Below are 17931 nucleotides of genomic sequence, written 5' to 3'. Positions count from 1 at the left end.
TATTTATGCACCCTTCTTGCCCCCCCCCCCTCCCCCGCCACATTGTTTAGCAGTACTAATGTTGTTGTTGACATTGTTTATAAGTCTGATCAAGTGTAGACAAAGCAAGCATTAAATCACTATGTTATATAGGAAAGGAATGGTGTTACCAGAACAAGCGAAGATTTCAAAACAGATAGAGGACTTCTGTACTGGCATCTTCTGTTTTGTAGCATTTTAACCTCCTTAGTCACGTAAAAACAACAACGTTGCTATTTCTCCATGGTTTATTAGGAATAACAACGTTGCTATTATTATATTTTTTACAAGGAATAACAACAACGTTGCTGTCTCTATATGGTATACAAAGGAAAACAATTAAATTATATGTGGTTTTAATAAATAAAAAACACCGATAACGTCGATATCTCTTTATTGTTTACAACTACAGTGGTGTGCGATATTTATTCAAACAGTCTCGGTTTCGTCCAGTTATTTACAACGATAAAGCATCAAGTTCTTATCTACGCTTTAGACTTTAACAACTCATATCACACTAACTATATCTGTACACGGGCCATTTCCAGAGGAGGATTGTTTTGTATTTTCAGAATTGCTATTAGTTTTTACCAATCCTGAAGCTCCAACGCCTAGCCTTGATGACATAGCAATACTCTTGTGTGGTCACGCTGTTTACTGACGGTACCATTTTATCACAAACCGATGCCCTGGCTCGGCCGAACCCATTTTTTTTATTTATAAAAGAAAACATGCCAGCAGTTACTAGTAGGTGGGACTGTGCTATTTTGATATTATTATATTCACCAAAGGGAATATAATTATGTTTCTCAATTTACCAATTCCAAAAGGTCTTCTTCGACCCCTGCGTGGCAGTAACCATATTCGAGCCAACGTTTGATGTAGCACTCAGCAGCTTTAAAACCTGTATTACACCCTACATTTTACTTGATTAGAGATGGAGATATGTCTGACTGAATCTACTGAGGATGTATAATTCTGTTTGACAAGTTTATTGTCTCTAAGGAAATACCCTTGTTTTGTTCCCCGTACTTGTATTAGGGTTGTCTTCACTTATTTTACTGTAAGGACAACACACTGGTTCTCCTAAAGCCTTGGCCTCAGACTCGAGTCAGCGGGTGGGTCGGTTCAACAAACTAACTCTTTGTAGATAATTAATTACTTCCACGAAGCCAAATAGCGAGAGGCAATGTCTATAAGTAATGAAGGGAAACGGTAAAAAAGTGTTATAATTAAATAACGTCGATTTTACCTCTAATGAAGAATTGTGACTGGGAGCATGCGGACGAGAAGTGCGAGTTTTATGTACGGTACGTGTGTGTGTATGGAGACGGGTTGCCGTGACAGGAGACAACTAGAGAGATACATTTCGGCAATCAATGGACGATACAGATAGACACCGACATTTCGCGTGAAAGTTGTCTGAAGCAAGGACATAGGATACGTACCGTGCCAAAGTATGGTCTTCAGAGCTCACGTGTCTGTTGTGCACCGCCAGAAACACTGCCAAACGCGTGTGTGCTGGCATCAATGTATTTGTGAGATGACTGTGCGTGTGTAAGGTGACCTAATGTTCTTATATGAAGATACTTATGAAAGTGTTAGATATAGTTATAAACATGTTACACATCAAAGTTCTTGCAAGATGCTTGTCAGATGACAGCAAAGTACTTCTTAACAGTAATGTACGCGTTACACCTGTGTGAGATACCGCGTGTTTACACCTGTGCGAGATACCGCGAGTTTACACCAGTGTGAGATACTTTGGCAACACCTGTATGTAATAACGTGATAACTACTTTGTAAAATAACGAACCTAATGTCGCTCGTGACTTGCATCCCTGTGTCTTATCTCGAAATTAAATGAAATGCAGTTTTATATATCATTTTATTGAAATTTGAACAAAGAATGGATTAGTTCAATAAATGAATATCAAAGTGTATAAACTATTCCAGGAATATTGTGTGAGTTAGCGAGGTTACACCTTTAGGAATTAAGTAGATTACACTTATGTGAGATAACGAGGTTACATCTGTGTGACGCTTATAGAAGTGTGAGACAATTTAATAGCGTATGACTAAGATACGACAATGTAATTACTACCGACCAGAAGCATCAATAACCTAACGTTGCTCGTGACTTGCACCCCTGTGTCTCATCTCCAACCCAATGAAATGCAGTTTTCAAAATTATTTTATTTGAATTTGAACAAAAAGGGAATCAGTTCAATAAATGAATATCAAAGTGTAATAATTATCCCACCAACTTAAAAACAGCTCAATTCCTAAATCTCACCAATTCTGTGGTAGACATGCCAAATAAATAGTATACTAATGTCTGATGATGTTGTCACGTGATTGAGAAACTGTCATAAAAAAGCTAGAGCTAAGGTCATGTAAAGGCGGTATGATGGGCTCCTCACTGAAAGGTAATTTCCTCGAAACGATAATACCGACACGTATTAAAGCTGAACGTCAGACAGAGAGAAGGGACCAATTTTAAGAAATTGGATTTTGTCTCGCTCAGGGGACAGAACCAATGAAAGCCAAACGTGAGGTATTGCCAAGAAAGGCACATGGACACAAAAAGTTAGTTAGGAAGTAGAGACTGAAAATATATAGGTTCAAAGTATTTCCGTGGTGCAACAGATTTATTCTGAATGCTTCGTGTCCCCAAAAAGAGAGCACGAAAGAAATTCTGAGAGCGGGGGTGTTTGTTGGTCCTCCATCAAAGCCCTGGCCCGCATGGTGTCAATCCAAATAGATATATAGGTTATCATATGTGTGATATTACACATGTGGCCGTCGCGGTAAACAATGTAACAATACCTATAATATGGGCTTGTGTGGAGCAATGGCGTAGCCTGTACATTTATTTCTCTGGCAATGTGATCTTTTCTGGCAATTTTATCTTAATTCAATTTCACCTGATAAATAGAATATTAAACTCGGGTATTTCTTATATGGAGTTGTTGAACTCCTATAGAATAGTAGTTTTCCATACAGCAAAATCCAATCTATCTAATTTCGGATATCCTATAGAGTTTGTATTCATGACCATTCATGTCCTCCTAATGATGACAATGTCACGTTTTAAAGCTTCATCTTGAATTTGTGCTATATTTCATATCAAAACAGAACAAATGACCTTAAGCCAAAAAGAAAAACAAATTGTATTAAATCGAAACGTTTCTATAATATAATTCAACATTGCTACTATTAGTTTCCGGACCGCCTTCCCTTGTTGTACACGTGAAGCAGTTTTGTTCTCTTTTGTATCCATGCGATGAAATTCAAGATATAACTTTCGATACAGTTGTTTGATCTTGTGTGATAATATCTTCCTTTTTCATTAAATGTTTAACATACTGTTTCAATACATGCATTAATATTCTATAATTGTAATTAAACTTTTCCGAGACAGGCAAATGCAATAATATATGCACGCATTTGAAATATTTCGAATTAAGACTGAAATATCTCCATATTATCTTATTGTTAATATCAATTTATTTCTCAGGGCCAAATCGGAAGTTACTATAAATACCAAGTCGCCATGAGATGACGGAAGGGCAGTGAAGCTGTTTAAAGGACGTGTTTTACGTGTTCCCGTATACGTGCTGTATGTAACTGCGACAGCCTATCCGCATCTAAGGAGCTGACCGACCTTAGGGCGTAACCTGGACGGGCAAGGTTATTTTGAATCTCCGAGGGCCCGGTAAGCTGGAGTATCACACCCTCAAGACGACAGAACACGGCCTAGCCCGTGAAAAATAGTCTATAAACCCATCAACCAACCAACCAACCAACCAACGAGAAGACGGAAGCTATCCGTAGTTTTGTAACCGACCTCGCGTATTGATCCGGAAATTCTGCCTCGGGATGTTTCTGATGTTATCGTACGCTTTCTGTACCGAAGTCGGTTCTATCACTGGTTGTAAAACCGAACATTTGGTTCCTTACTTTCGATATTATCTGTAAAACTTCTAACATAAATGTATTTTTAAGGGAAGAGTTAGGTTTATTTCTGTTCAAAGATGAAAAGGCCTGGTCTATTTGCCGGCAATCCATCGGCGATTTAGTCCAGTGATTGCTTCAGTAATTGAAAAATCCAATTAGTAAATTTAACGTGTGTGGCTAACGGAGACAAGTATCTCGATCCGGCTGGTAGCTACGATCCGCTCGGGACATTAAAACGTACGTTTGTATCAGTATTATATCCATGCACGTATTTATCTGACATCCGTCAGCTTTAAACTCGATTAATCTATAATAATCGACAAACTTAATAAAGATTTCCCACTTTTATATGATTAATCGGTGATTCACAAGTAAACATACAGATCGATCACTGCTGGAGGTAAAGACGATCCTATCGACAATCAACACCCGTATCTCCACGTGATTGACAAATCATACTTACAAGAAAAGGAGACTATATTATAAGTCAGATGATAAAGAAATATTCGACAATGCTCTGGAATCAAACATATTTGGTTTGATGGACAGAAATAATTTAAAAATGAAATATTCGGGAATGCAGATTGGCAAACCGTGACAAATCGTTCTGGTATTTTCGCCCCCAAAACCTTCGTAAAACTAACACGAAATTATGCTTATTTTCATGAATGACATAAAACTAACTCTACACTATACTACAAAGCTATACACACGTATCTGGCACTAAGTACGAAACAGTGGGTACCTATTACCATATAATTAGTCAATCACAGCCAGGCTGTGAAAGGCTGATTACACAAACTACTCCCAGCGTTGTTGAATTATCGGCCTTCCGCTCCATTAACGCCGGGTTTATTTGTGGCTTTTCTGGTTTATATACTGTAAAATCCGCACGTGCAATTAAAGTGATCACGTGGTAGTTATATAATATAAATCATAATTATATCAACCTTAAAACCGATAATTAATTGTTATTTACTACCATTAATCACTTTGAATTATCTACACGAATCCTTATCCTTGTGAACAAACATGATCAATCGCACGAGAGACTAGTCACTGCAACCTGACGCCCCTACATCTACCGAGTTTCCGCTTCAGCCTGATCGCCTTCAGGCTCAAGATACCGATCACAAACGTCACACAACACTGTCGTATTATCACAGATACAATGTATTCTTCCGATTTCAACCTAGATATTTTCATTTGCTCCGTGCGGCACAACTAAGACCCTGGGAGAAAAGCGATAACAAGCTTTAAACCTGAAATCCAAAATGGCCGCCCGACGGCCAAGTTGCACAACTAAGCCCCAAGGAACTTAATTGCGTACCAAATTAGATAAAAAAATGTGTACAGTATTTTCTTGAAAATTCCTGTAACAAGAAAGGATAACTAGAAAAAAAAGTAGAATTTGTCGTTTAATAATTTGAACTATATAACCTGCATCAATGAACAAAAGGGTTAAATCCCTAAAGTATCGCTTGCTAATGTTGTTACGCTATGACTTTCACGGAACGGACCTTTGAGCATGGTATCTTGACCGTACTCAAACGGGTCATGTCATTTTGCTTTAACTTCGGAAATATTTATAATGATATCAGGCATTGTTTCCCAATGAAAATCAATTAGAAACATACGCATTCTACAAGTATTTGACCTTAGTGACCTGCGTCATTGACCTTGCTCCGTGCGACAAATTAGACCATATAACATTAACCTAACGGCAAGGCACCAGTAGCGCCAATCAGCAATACTGCTTCGTAAGGAGATTATGTTATGTTTACCACTAAGAAGATATTAAATTTGACCTTCATGACTTTAATCTTTCACCATATGACAATATTTACTATCGAATGGCATTGCCACTATATAACCCTACACAATTCAGTTAATAATAATAATAATAATAATAATAATAATATACAACATTTATATAGCGCCCTATATAATTTGTAAAATTACTCTAAAGCGCTTTACAACATATGGATAATAGTAATGGTTATAATTGTGAAAAAAAAGGAAAAAAAGGCTTACAATCACTTTTTTACATTTAAGCAAGCAATGTGCATATGATTGAACAAATAAAAGGGTGGTATTTACATAACGTCTTTGCAAAGATTCTAAAATGCAGACGTGAAGAGGTGAGTTTTGATGTCCCTCTTGAACTTGGCCAGGGTATTGGACTTTCTAATTGCAGATGGTAAGCTATTCCACAACGAAGCCGAAACCCTTCCAAAGCATCTGTTTCCGTAGGTCACAGTTCGAGATTTTGGGACACACAACAAAGATTCTGACTCCGACCGCAGTGGTCGTGACGGCTGATACAGGGTAACAAGCTCCTGTACGCATTGAGGAGCTGTTCCATACAGTGCCTTGTATGTGTACACCAGAATTTTGTGCTGCGACCTGTATCGTACAGGTAACCAGTGCAACGAATAGAGCACAGGTGTGATGTGCTCTCTCTTTCGAGTACGAGTAACTAGCCGTGCTGCAGTGTTCCGGACCCTCTGCAGACGACTAGTTAGTTTGTCAGATATACCACAGAGCAGGGCGTTACCATAATCCGACCGCGAGGTAAGAAGTGAATGGACCAAAATCTTGCATGCTGGAGAGCCATTGTTTGCTGACACTTTGGGGAAAAGACGATTAGTTCCGTCTTTTCCTGATTAAGCTTTAGCATGTTGGCGTTCATCCAGAAACTGATATCTGTCAGACAAGCTTCCAGACTTTCTGAGACGGTATTCCAACTGTCCTGTGGTTTAATGACCATGTAAACTTGTTGGCATTCATATGAATATTGTTTCGTTGGATACTGCTGACCATCTCCGGGCGATGACTGTTCTATTCGTTGAACAAGCATACATTATTTGAAAGCAGTTCAATGCTTAATTGATTACATTGACTCTTCAAAATCTTATCATCAATGTTGATAAAATAAAGAAGCTGACATCTGTAACGTTGGATTTTGGCCCTGATCATACAGCAAAGTGATATTGTACAACTAGGACTCAAGAGGAACCTGTGTACGACACATATAACGTTATCCAGTATGTTCTATGAAATAGCACTAGATTAACTTTGACCCCCACAAACTAAGTCTGCCACCTTACGGCGATATTGTTTTCAAATCCACAAATAAAAGTGATTTAAAACAACTAAGTCCCCAGAAGAATCTGTTTACAAAATATGAAAAAAAGTTTTGTCCAATATGTTTTGAGAAATAGCGGTAACAAACGTTGATCCTGCGATATAAGATAAAATCTACAAGCAAAAGAAAATGTTGCACGGGGAATTTGAGTACAAAATTTAAGGAAAAACTACTATAATAAGAATTGCAAAGTGCTGAACGGATCCCCGGACGAAAGGCGGTTTGAAAAGCAGATCATCTAATGAGGGTGGGCTAAAATGAAACTAGCATGCCTGTCCATGATGATTAGAAGGTTTTTATCGCGAGTGTAATATACCGGTCAGTTAAAGCATATAAATATGTTCAGATTTGATGTCACCTCTGCAGGTCGCGGATTGAGAACAGAATATACCTGTTGTTACCAACTGCATGTTTCGTAAGAGGCGACTTATGTTGGAACATCCTGTAGAATCAGGAATTCGCTTTTGTGCCATCTACTTGGGGACAAAAGGCGACCAAAAATAATCTGATGCCCGCAGCATTCATTACATTGGAATTTTGATCTTTTCTCTCCACTTCCTACCAACCTTTTCTTTTCCTAGCGATTCACTTGGCGACACCTCGCCTTTAGCCATAGTGATGATTGGGGAAAGCGAAGGGTTCTATCCTAAACATTTTATTCTTTATTTCCTGCTAAACTCTCAGCATTAAGAGTAATCGCTAGCACTAGTTAAACTGTTGTCAGTGTGATCAGGTGAAATACTGTGTCATTCTGTGGGGTAGTATTCTAAAAGTCGACACGAGATCTGCACGTAAACACACGCGCACACATTACAAACACGGGAGCACGTCTTTAAATGGCCTTTGCTGTTAATAAGGTGCAAAACTAATAAAACCAAATAAGATTAATGTGAAAGCAAGCTTTGAATGAAATTACTGTCAAAGCATGACGGGTCGTTTGAAAAAGTTTATAAAATTGCCATCTTATTTCAAATGCCTGTGCAATAAATAACTGCTGCGAAGTGACGTAATTTTATGAAGTACTACATACTATTCCGTCTTTGCGTATTGCAGAGTTATCTTCTCTTGGGAGCAGGTATTGATTGTTACGTCATTGGTTTGTGCGAGAAAATTACGTCGTTTTCTCAAAAATTGATGACGTTACTCTCATAAACAAGTGACGTAACAATCAATACCTGCTCCCAAGAGAAGATGACTCTGCAATACGCAAAGACGGAATAAATAGTAATAACACGTAACACGGAGGCAACTGATACTCCCGGTGATAGTTCTATAAAACACTATACTGTTCACCTATAATACACTACTGTTCACTTATAATACACAACTGTTCACCATAGGGTTGGTTGTCCACATGATACGCCCCTGTAGCCTGGCACCCACCACTTACCATTGTCGTACGTCTTTATCAAACGAGAAAATTAACGTGAAGTCAGCAGCTGTGTTTTATCGCGCTTTAATAGGGACCTGACTCGACTCTGTTTAAAGGTTTTGTCGTTGTGCAAGTCATCAGTTGTTAAAAGTTTAGTCAGCTTAGTTATACGTCATAGTGACGTCATCGTGAAATAGATTAAAGTTGACGAAGTAACATAAGATATTAAAAACTTTGAAAAGATAACAGTTGCTCTTAGTGTTCATATCTATTCATACAAAATGGAATCAGCCGTGTAATTTTCGACAGTTTAGCTGCTATGAATACATTATCTTTGAAAACAAATCTTTCCAGGAAGCTAATAAGGCTTTGAATGAATTACGCCAAGCAGGTCTTTAGTTAATTCTACACGCGAACGTTCATGTATTATGCATGGCACATGTCGCCTCCCCCAGCATCAGTATCCGACTTGATTCTATCACAAGGAAGTCAGGTATTTCAAGGTTTGTATCTTTAATGAGTTACTTTATAAAACAAGGAGAAAACCCCCATGTGACAGGTGGTATTTCCGGGACTAACACTGACACAACACAGCGTAGACAATTTTAAGTGTCTTGCATAATAAGATTGTCAAACATCATAAAATGTCCACACTGATACCTGTTCAATCCTATACTCACATACATATATATACGTAACACCTTGCTTCCTGCCACACCCATTCTTTACACACATACACATCACACACAGATGTGACACACAGGCAGTGGAAAGTGGCAGGCGAGGAGTCAATTATGCAACTTTGACGAAATCTGAGAAGTAATGCAAAACAGTCTTCAAATTACGTTCAATGCACTAAAGAAATTACGAAAAATATTGTAGGTTTGCAATTTCAACTTATTATTGAATTAAAAGGTAGGGAGAGGAAAAAATAAACAAAAATCTAAAAATGGTATCATTTTTGTAGATGTACGTGTCCTGTACCACACGACTACTGAACACAACTCAGCTTACAGATACTACACGACACTCGAACACATATACTTCATAAAAATAACGTCGAAATACAATTATATATACCATATTACCTGCCGAAAACCTACATAACTAATACTATATACTGCCCGGGAACGTATTCACTATACAAATGGAGTTTGGAACAAATAGTTATATACATTATTATATCACTTAAACGAAATCTGATGAATGGTATCATCACTTTTTATATCTAACAAAATCTAATGAACCGTGTGATCACTAAATAAAATATCTATATTATACCAACGTGAATGAACGATGAGATCGATAAATAAAACATTTATAGCAACAGTCATATCACCACGTAGTCGCGGTTTTAATAAGTAGTATGGCGAGATACTACATTATTTTATTTATGAAACAATATCTGAAGAATTGTACGATCGCAGAATAAAAGATAGATATTACATTCGACCTAATGATTGGTTTGATAGCTGAAAATCTTTTTACTACACCTTTCCTGAAAGGGGTATGGTTGTTGATATCAAGTTTATAATATTTTGTGAATACAATTTTATTTATTTAATGGAAAGTGTGAAATAAGTAATACATTTTAATTTTTGGTTAGGATGGAGGAGTGCAATATGTGATGAAACCGCAGCACGAAGAGAAAACCCTCCTGGCAGGGCAAGCAACCCAATACTTTTGGGAGTCGAACCCAGACCGTCTTTATGAAAGGCGAGGACGCTAACCACTGCGCCAATCGACCACCCCATTTTTGATATAACGTTAAGTGTGACGTATGCCCCGATGCTATGAGCGAATGACGTCAAAATCAATCGTCCAGACGGAGCGATTATTAGGGGTTATTGGAAATTCGCGTCGTTTCAGGAAATGAAGTAAACACGAATTCCGTGGTTTTCCGGTGAGTATGCCAGATACTCATTTGTACGTCATATTTTCTTATATTCCTGATGAAAATATCTGATATGTTATCCGACATACTTGTGAAATACACCGATGAACGGAATCGCTAAATGCTAGTTTACATAAATGGAAGATATGATCACACTATACCAGTTTATATTAAATCAAGCCTTATGAACGGAAGTCTGCATAAAAGTCAATCTCGGCCTTCTCCCTGCCGTTGATATTCATTTTTTCCATTAGGAATATTTCAATGATTTATATAGCGACAATTGAAAATGATCGATTTTACGATAAATACAAATATGAGTGCCTGTCATGAAGATTCAATCCATATTAATCTTTCTGGTATTTACAGGTACTTTTGACGGCTTTAATCACAGGAACTAAGTCAATAATGTTAGGTTCACATATTACACATATACTATACCATAAACACTAAGTCAAAAGTGCGTGGTAAACGTACAGTGTCCCAACTTTAACCAGAGGAACTAAGTCAACAGTGCGTGGTATACAGACCGTATCACAACTTTAACCAGAGGAACCAAATCAACAGTGCGTGGTACACAGACAGTATCACAACTTTAACCAGAGGAACTTAGTCAACAGTGCGTGGTACACGTACCGTATCGCAACTTTAACCAGAGGAACTAAGTCAACAGTGCGTGGTACACGTACCGTATCGCAACTTTAACCAGAGGAACTAAGTCAACAGTGCGTGGTATACAGACCGTATCACACCTTTAACCAGAGGAACCAAATCAACAGTGCGTGGTACACGTACCGTATCACAACTTTAACCAGAGCAAATTAGTCAACAGTGCGTGGTACACGTACCGTATCACAACTTTAACCAGAGGAACTAAGTCAACAGTGCGTGGTACACAGACCGTATCCCAACTTTAACCAGAGGAACCAAGTCAACAGTGCGTGGTACACGTACCGTATCACAACTTTAACCAGAGGAACCAAGTCAACAGTGCGTGGTACACGTACCATATCACAACTTTAACCAGAGGAACCAAGTCAACAGTGCGCGGAACATGTACCGTATAACCACTTTAACCAGAGGAACTAAGTCAACAGTGCGTGGTACACGTACCGTATCACAACTTTAACCAGAGGAACCAAGTCAACAGTGCGTGGTACACGTACCGTATCACAACTTTAACCAGAGGAACTACGTCAATAGTGCGTGGTACACATATGTATCACAACTTCAATAAGTCAATAGTGCTTCTTACAAACTGTATCACCGACATTAAGTCAATAGTGCTTGTTACAAACTGTATAGCAGACATTAGGTCAACAGAGTTTGTTACAAATTGTATAACAGACATTAGGTCAACAGCGCTTGTTACAAACTGTATCACAGACATTAAATCAGCAGCGCTTGTTACAAACTGTATAACCGACATTAGGTCAACAGCGCTTGTTACAACCTGTATAACCGACATTAGGTCAACAGCGCTTGTTACAAACTGTATAATCGAAATTAGGTCAACAGCGCTTGTAACAAACTGTATCACATACATTAAGTCAACAGTGCTTGTTACAAACTATATTTCAGACATTATGTCAACATCGCTTGTTACAAACTGTTTCACAGACATTAAATCAGCAGCGCTTGTTACAAACTGTATAACCGACATTAGGTCAACAGCGCTTGTTACAAACTGTATTACAGACATTAAGTCAACAGTGCTTGTTACAAATTGTATCTCAGACATTAAGTCAACATTGCTTGTTGACTTAATGTATCACAGACATTAAGTCAACAGTGTTTGTCAAAACCGTATCACAGACATTAAGCCAACAGCGCTTGTTACAAACTGTATCACAGAGATTAAGTCAACAGCGCTTGGTACATACTGTATCTCCGACATTAAGTCAACAGTGCTTGTTACAAACCGTATCACATACATTAGGTCAACAGCGCTTGTTACAAACTGTATCACAGACATTAAGTCCACAGCGCTTGTTAAAAACTGTATCTCCGACATTAGGTCAACAGCGCTTGTTAAAAACCGTATCACATACATTAGGTCAACAGCGCTTGTTACAAACCGTATCACAGACATTAAGTCAACAGCGCTTGTTACAAACTGTATCTCAGACATTAAGTCAACAGCGCTTGTTAAAACCTGTATCACAGACATTACGTCAACAGCGCTTGTTACAACCTGTATAACAGACATTAGGCCAACAGCGCTTGTTACAAACTGTATCTCAGACATGAAAGCAACAGACCACAGTGCTCGATAGAACCTGTATCACAGACATTACGTCAACAGTTCTTGTTACAAACTGTATCTCAGACATTAAGTCAACAGACCACAGTGCTCGATAGAACCTGTATCACAGACATTAAGTCAACAGCGCTTGTTACAAACTGTATCTCAGACATTAAGTCAACAGACCACAGTGCTCGATAGAACCTGTATCACAGACATTAAGTCAACAGCGCTTGTTACAAACTGTATCTCAGACATTAAGTCAACAGACCACAGTGCTCGATAGAACCTGTATCACAGACATTAAGTCAACAGCGCTTGTTACAAACTGTATCTCAGACATTAAGTCAACAGACCACAGTGCTCGATAGAACCTGTATCACAGACATTAAGTCAACAGCGCTTGTTACAAACTGTATCTCAGACATTAAGTCAACAGACCACAGTGCTCGATAGAACCTGTATCACAGACATTAAGTCAACAGCGCTTGTTACAAACTGTATCTCAGACATTAAGTCAACAGACCACAGTGCTCGATAGAACCTGTATCACAGACATTAAGTCAACAGCGCTTGTTACAAACTGTATCTCAGACATTAAGTCAACAGACCACAGTGCTCGATAGAACCTGTATCACAGACATTAAGTCAACAGCGCTTGTTACAAACTGTATCTCAGACATTAAGTCAACAGACCACAGTGCTCGATAGAACCTGTATCACAGACATTAAGTCAACAGCGCTTGTTACAAACTGTATCTCAGACATTAAGTCAACAGACCACAGTGCTCGATAGAACCTGTATCACAGACATTAAGTCAACAGCGCTTGTTACAAACTGTATCTCAGACATTAAGTCAACAGACCACAGTGCTCGATAGAACCTGTATCACAGACATTAAGTCAACAGCGCTTGTTACAAACTGTATCTCAGACATTAAGTCAACAGACCACAGTGCTCGATAGAACCTGTATCACAGACATTAAGTCAACAGCGCTTGTTACAAACTGTATCTCAGACATTAAGTCAACAGACCACAGTGCTCGATAGAACCTGTATCACAGACATTAAGTCAACAGCGCTTGTTACAAACTGTATCACAGACATTAAGTCAACAGACCACAGTGCTCGATAGAACCTGTATCACAGACATTAAGTCTACAGACCACAGTGCTCGATAGAACCTGTATCTCAGACATTAAGTCAACAGACCACAGTGCTCGATCGAACCTGTATCACAGACATTAAGTCAACGGCGCTTGTTACAAACTGAATCACATACATTAAGTCAACAGTCCACAGTGCTCGATAGAGCCTGTATCACAGTCATTAAGTCAACAGACCACAGTGCTCTATAGAACCTGTATCAAAGACATTAAGTCAACGGACCACAGTGCTCGATAGAGCCTGTATCACAGTCATTAAGTCAACAGACCATAGAGCTCGATAGAACCTGTATCACAGACATTAAGTCCAATATATTTTGTACACATACTCCTCTAAGTTAACACTCTTCAGTGCTGTATCACATTTTCATGTCCTATTTGATATAGTTACAGTGTTAATCAGTAGACGTTTAATGAATTGTAAAGATTGTGTTATATTTAACAGTTGTATTGAGCAAATACCTCTCACTATTGATTAAGCTTGTTGTTCTATTGGTCAAGGGAAATATTGTTCCTAGAATATTTAGTGATATCGACCATTTCTAGCAATAAAACCAAGTAAGATACTCCCCTAGTGCGTTTATCTTGATCACAGTTACCGAAGTTAATATAAATAGGGCCCTGGATCTGAGTGTTAAGAAAATTCAATATAGTAATTTGTTTTTCTTGTAATATTCAACACATTGATATAAAACGCACGATTTCAGAAGAAGTTACAACAATTACTTCTTCAGTATGATTCGTAAAACGAGTACCTGTTGTTACGACCTAGTTATGAAGTCGTTACTCGGCAGATGTACTAGAAAATTGATTTTAAATACATGCAGTTAAATCCATTTCAAGATACCCAGGACAGTATTGGTGTATGGCATGTTTGGATGAAACAAAAACAAGCTTTGTCTTATATATTAAATGGTTATAAACAACATTTACTCGATCATTACATTCTTGGTGATTTCAGTTCTAGTTTAATCAATTGGACCACTCATCCAAAGGACGGACAATTATATTCTATATTCAAATATCATTTTAGTTTGGAAGATTACGTAATACGGCTAAGCTAAAGAGATGAGAAATGTAAATTTAGAACTTCAAGTGATCAACTTTCGGTAGACATAGAAAAATGGGTCGAGACTCTGGTTTCCTTCCACATTAAGGTTCCACCGTGTCCTACATTACTACCACAATGGCCGACAAGAGTGATTAATATAAGCTGATATAAAACACATGATTGTTATAAAAGACACAAAGATCATATCAATGCTTAGGACCATGTGCTTAAGTACTCAGGAACACGCTAACATTTAGAAAGAAGTATATTTAGGAACATTCAAGTGCTAAATGTAAACTAGAAACATGTGCATACTTACACTAAGGAACATAAACATGCTAACACTTAGTAACATAAACATGCTAACACTTAGTAACATAAACATGGTAACACTTAGTAACATAAACATGCTAACACTTTGTAACATAAACATGCTAACACTTAGTAACATAAAAATCCTAACACTTAGTAAAAACATACTAACACTTAGTAACATTAACATGCTACCACTTAGTAACATAAACATGCTAACACTTAGTAACATATACATGCTACCATTTAGTAACATAAACATGCTAACACTTGGTAACGTATACATGCTAACACTTAGTAACATAAACATGCTAACACTTAGTAACATAAAAATCCTAATACTTAGTAAAAACATGATAACACTTAGTAACATAGACATGCTACCATTCAGTAACATTAACATGCTACCACTTAGTAACATAAACATTCTAACACTTGGTAACGTATACATGCTAAGACTTAGTAACAAAAACATGCTAACACTTAGTAACAAAAACATGCTAACACTTAGTAACATAAACATGCTAACATTAACATGTTAACACTTAGTAACATAAACATGCTAACACTTAGTAACATAAACATGCTAAGACTTAGTAACAAAAACATGCTAACACTTAGTAACATAAATATTCTAACACTTAGGAACATATACATGCTAACACTTAGTAACATAAACATGCTAACACTTAGTAACATAAACATGCTAATACTTAGTAACATAAACATGCTTACACTTAGTAACATATACATGCTAACACTTAGGAACATATACATGTTAACACTTAGTAACATAAACATGTTCACACTTATTAACCTAAACATGGTAACACTTAGTAACATAAACATGGTAACACTTAGTAACATACACATGCTAACACTTAGGGACATATACATGCTAACACTTAGTAACATATACATGTTAACACTTAGTAAAAACATGCTAACACTTAGTAACATAAACATGCTAATACTTAGTAACATAAACATGCTAACACTTAGTAACATATACATGTTAACACTTAGTAAAAACATGCTAACACTTAGTAACATAACCATGCTAACACTTAGTAACATATACATGCTACCATTTAGTAACATAAACATGCTAACACTTAGTAACATAAGCATGCTAACACTTAGGAACATATACATGTTAACTCTTAGTAAAAACATGCTAACACTTAGTAACATAACCATGCTAACACTTAGTAACATATACATGTTAACACTTAGTAAAAACATGCTAACACTTAGTAACATAACCATGCTAACACTTAGTAACATATACATGTTAACACTCAGTAATATAAACATGCTAACACTTAGGGACATGTACATGCTCACACGTAGTAACATAAACATGCTAACACTTAGGGACATGTACATGCTAACACTTAGTAACATATACATGCTAACACTTAGTAACATAAACATGCTAACACTTAGTAACATATACATGTTAACACTCAGTAATATAAACATGCTAACACTTAGGGACATGTACATGCTAGCACTTAGTAACATAAACATTCTAACACTTGGTAACGTATACATGTACATGCTAACACTTAGTAACATATACATGCTAACACTTAGTAACATATACATGCTAACACTCAGTAACATAAACATGCTAACACTTAGGGACATGTACATGCTCACACGTAGTAACATAAACATGCTAACACTTAGTAACATAAACATGCTAACACTTAGTAACATAAACATGCTAACACTTAGTAACATAAACATGCTAACACTTAGTAACATATACATGTTAACACTCAGTAACATAAACATGCTAACACTTAGGGACATGTACATGCTAGCACTTAGTAACATATACATGCTAACACTTTGTAACGTATACATGTACATGCTAACACTTAGTAACATATACATGCTAACACTTGGTAACGTATACATATACATGCTATCACTTAGTAACGTATACATGCTAACACTTGGTAGCGTATACATGTATATGCTAACACTTAGTAACATAAACATTCTAACACTTAGGAACATATACATGCTAACACTTAGGAACATATACATGCCGGACCCTGTCTTATAGAATATCACTGTAGGTTTTCTGATCTTGATTGATCTCTCCTTAGTTTTGTTTTTGAAATAACTGTGGTGGCATTGGGCCAGGTGACCACGCAGGTAAGTCAGTGAGTAAGAGCGACCGTCACAAGTTCGAAGGTCAAGGGTTCGAATCTCAGTCTATCCCTGATACATTATACTCGCCTGTAAAATACCATGGCGTATTGTTATTTGGTTATTTTCAGAAAAAAATATCTATCAAACCTATATGCATGCTAAAAAACAACGTTTCAGATGCATGCAAAGGTACAGTTTGTGGCAGAAGCACGGGGATCCTTATGTTCTCAAAACAAAACCTACGTCAGCAAACTGATATATAGTCCCAGAAAAGGGTTGGTAGCTAAATAGTGTAATAGTTTATTATGTTGAACTGGTACGATTAAAACGTATTCTAGAAAATGTTCAAAACTCATAAAAGCTGGATTAGACGTTAGACGCGTGTGTAACCTAAACTCAAGGTTAGAACCGTTGGTGCCAGTGGTACAGAACATTGCTTAATAGGAACTACGCGTGCGTAGCTCCCACACTCTACACGTGTATTTCACACCACACAAGGACAATGACAGAGGGTTCCTGAGGTAGGGTGTGTTGTGGAAACTACTGTGCGCATCTATACGTGAAGTATGTATTTGATGGCTGTAGTTTTCATGGT

At 37.4% G+C, this 17931-nt stretch overlaps 1 protein-coding gene across 1 annotated transcript in view; it reads right to left on the bottom strand.

The window, feature by feature from the left end:
- The window catches only part of LOC110443305 (heparan sulfate glucosamine 3-O-sulfotransferase 6-like), a 32971-nt gene that overhangs the window by 12833 nt on the left and 2207 nt on the right, over positions 1-17931 (bottom strand). The window lies entirely within an intron of this gene.

This window comes from Mizuhopecten yessoensis, unplaced genomic scaffold (assembly GCF_002113885.1).
Source record: "Mizuhopecten yessoensis strain PY_sf001 unplaced genomic scaffold, ASM211388v2 scaffold716337, whole genome shotgun sequence".
NCBI lineage: Eukaryota > Metazoa > Mollusca > Bivalvia > Pectinida > Pectinidae > Mizuhopecten > Mizuhopecten yessoensis.
The sequence above is the reverse complement of the archived record's forward strand: the minus strand, read 5'-3'. Positions and strand labels throughout refer to the sequence as shown.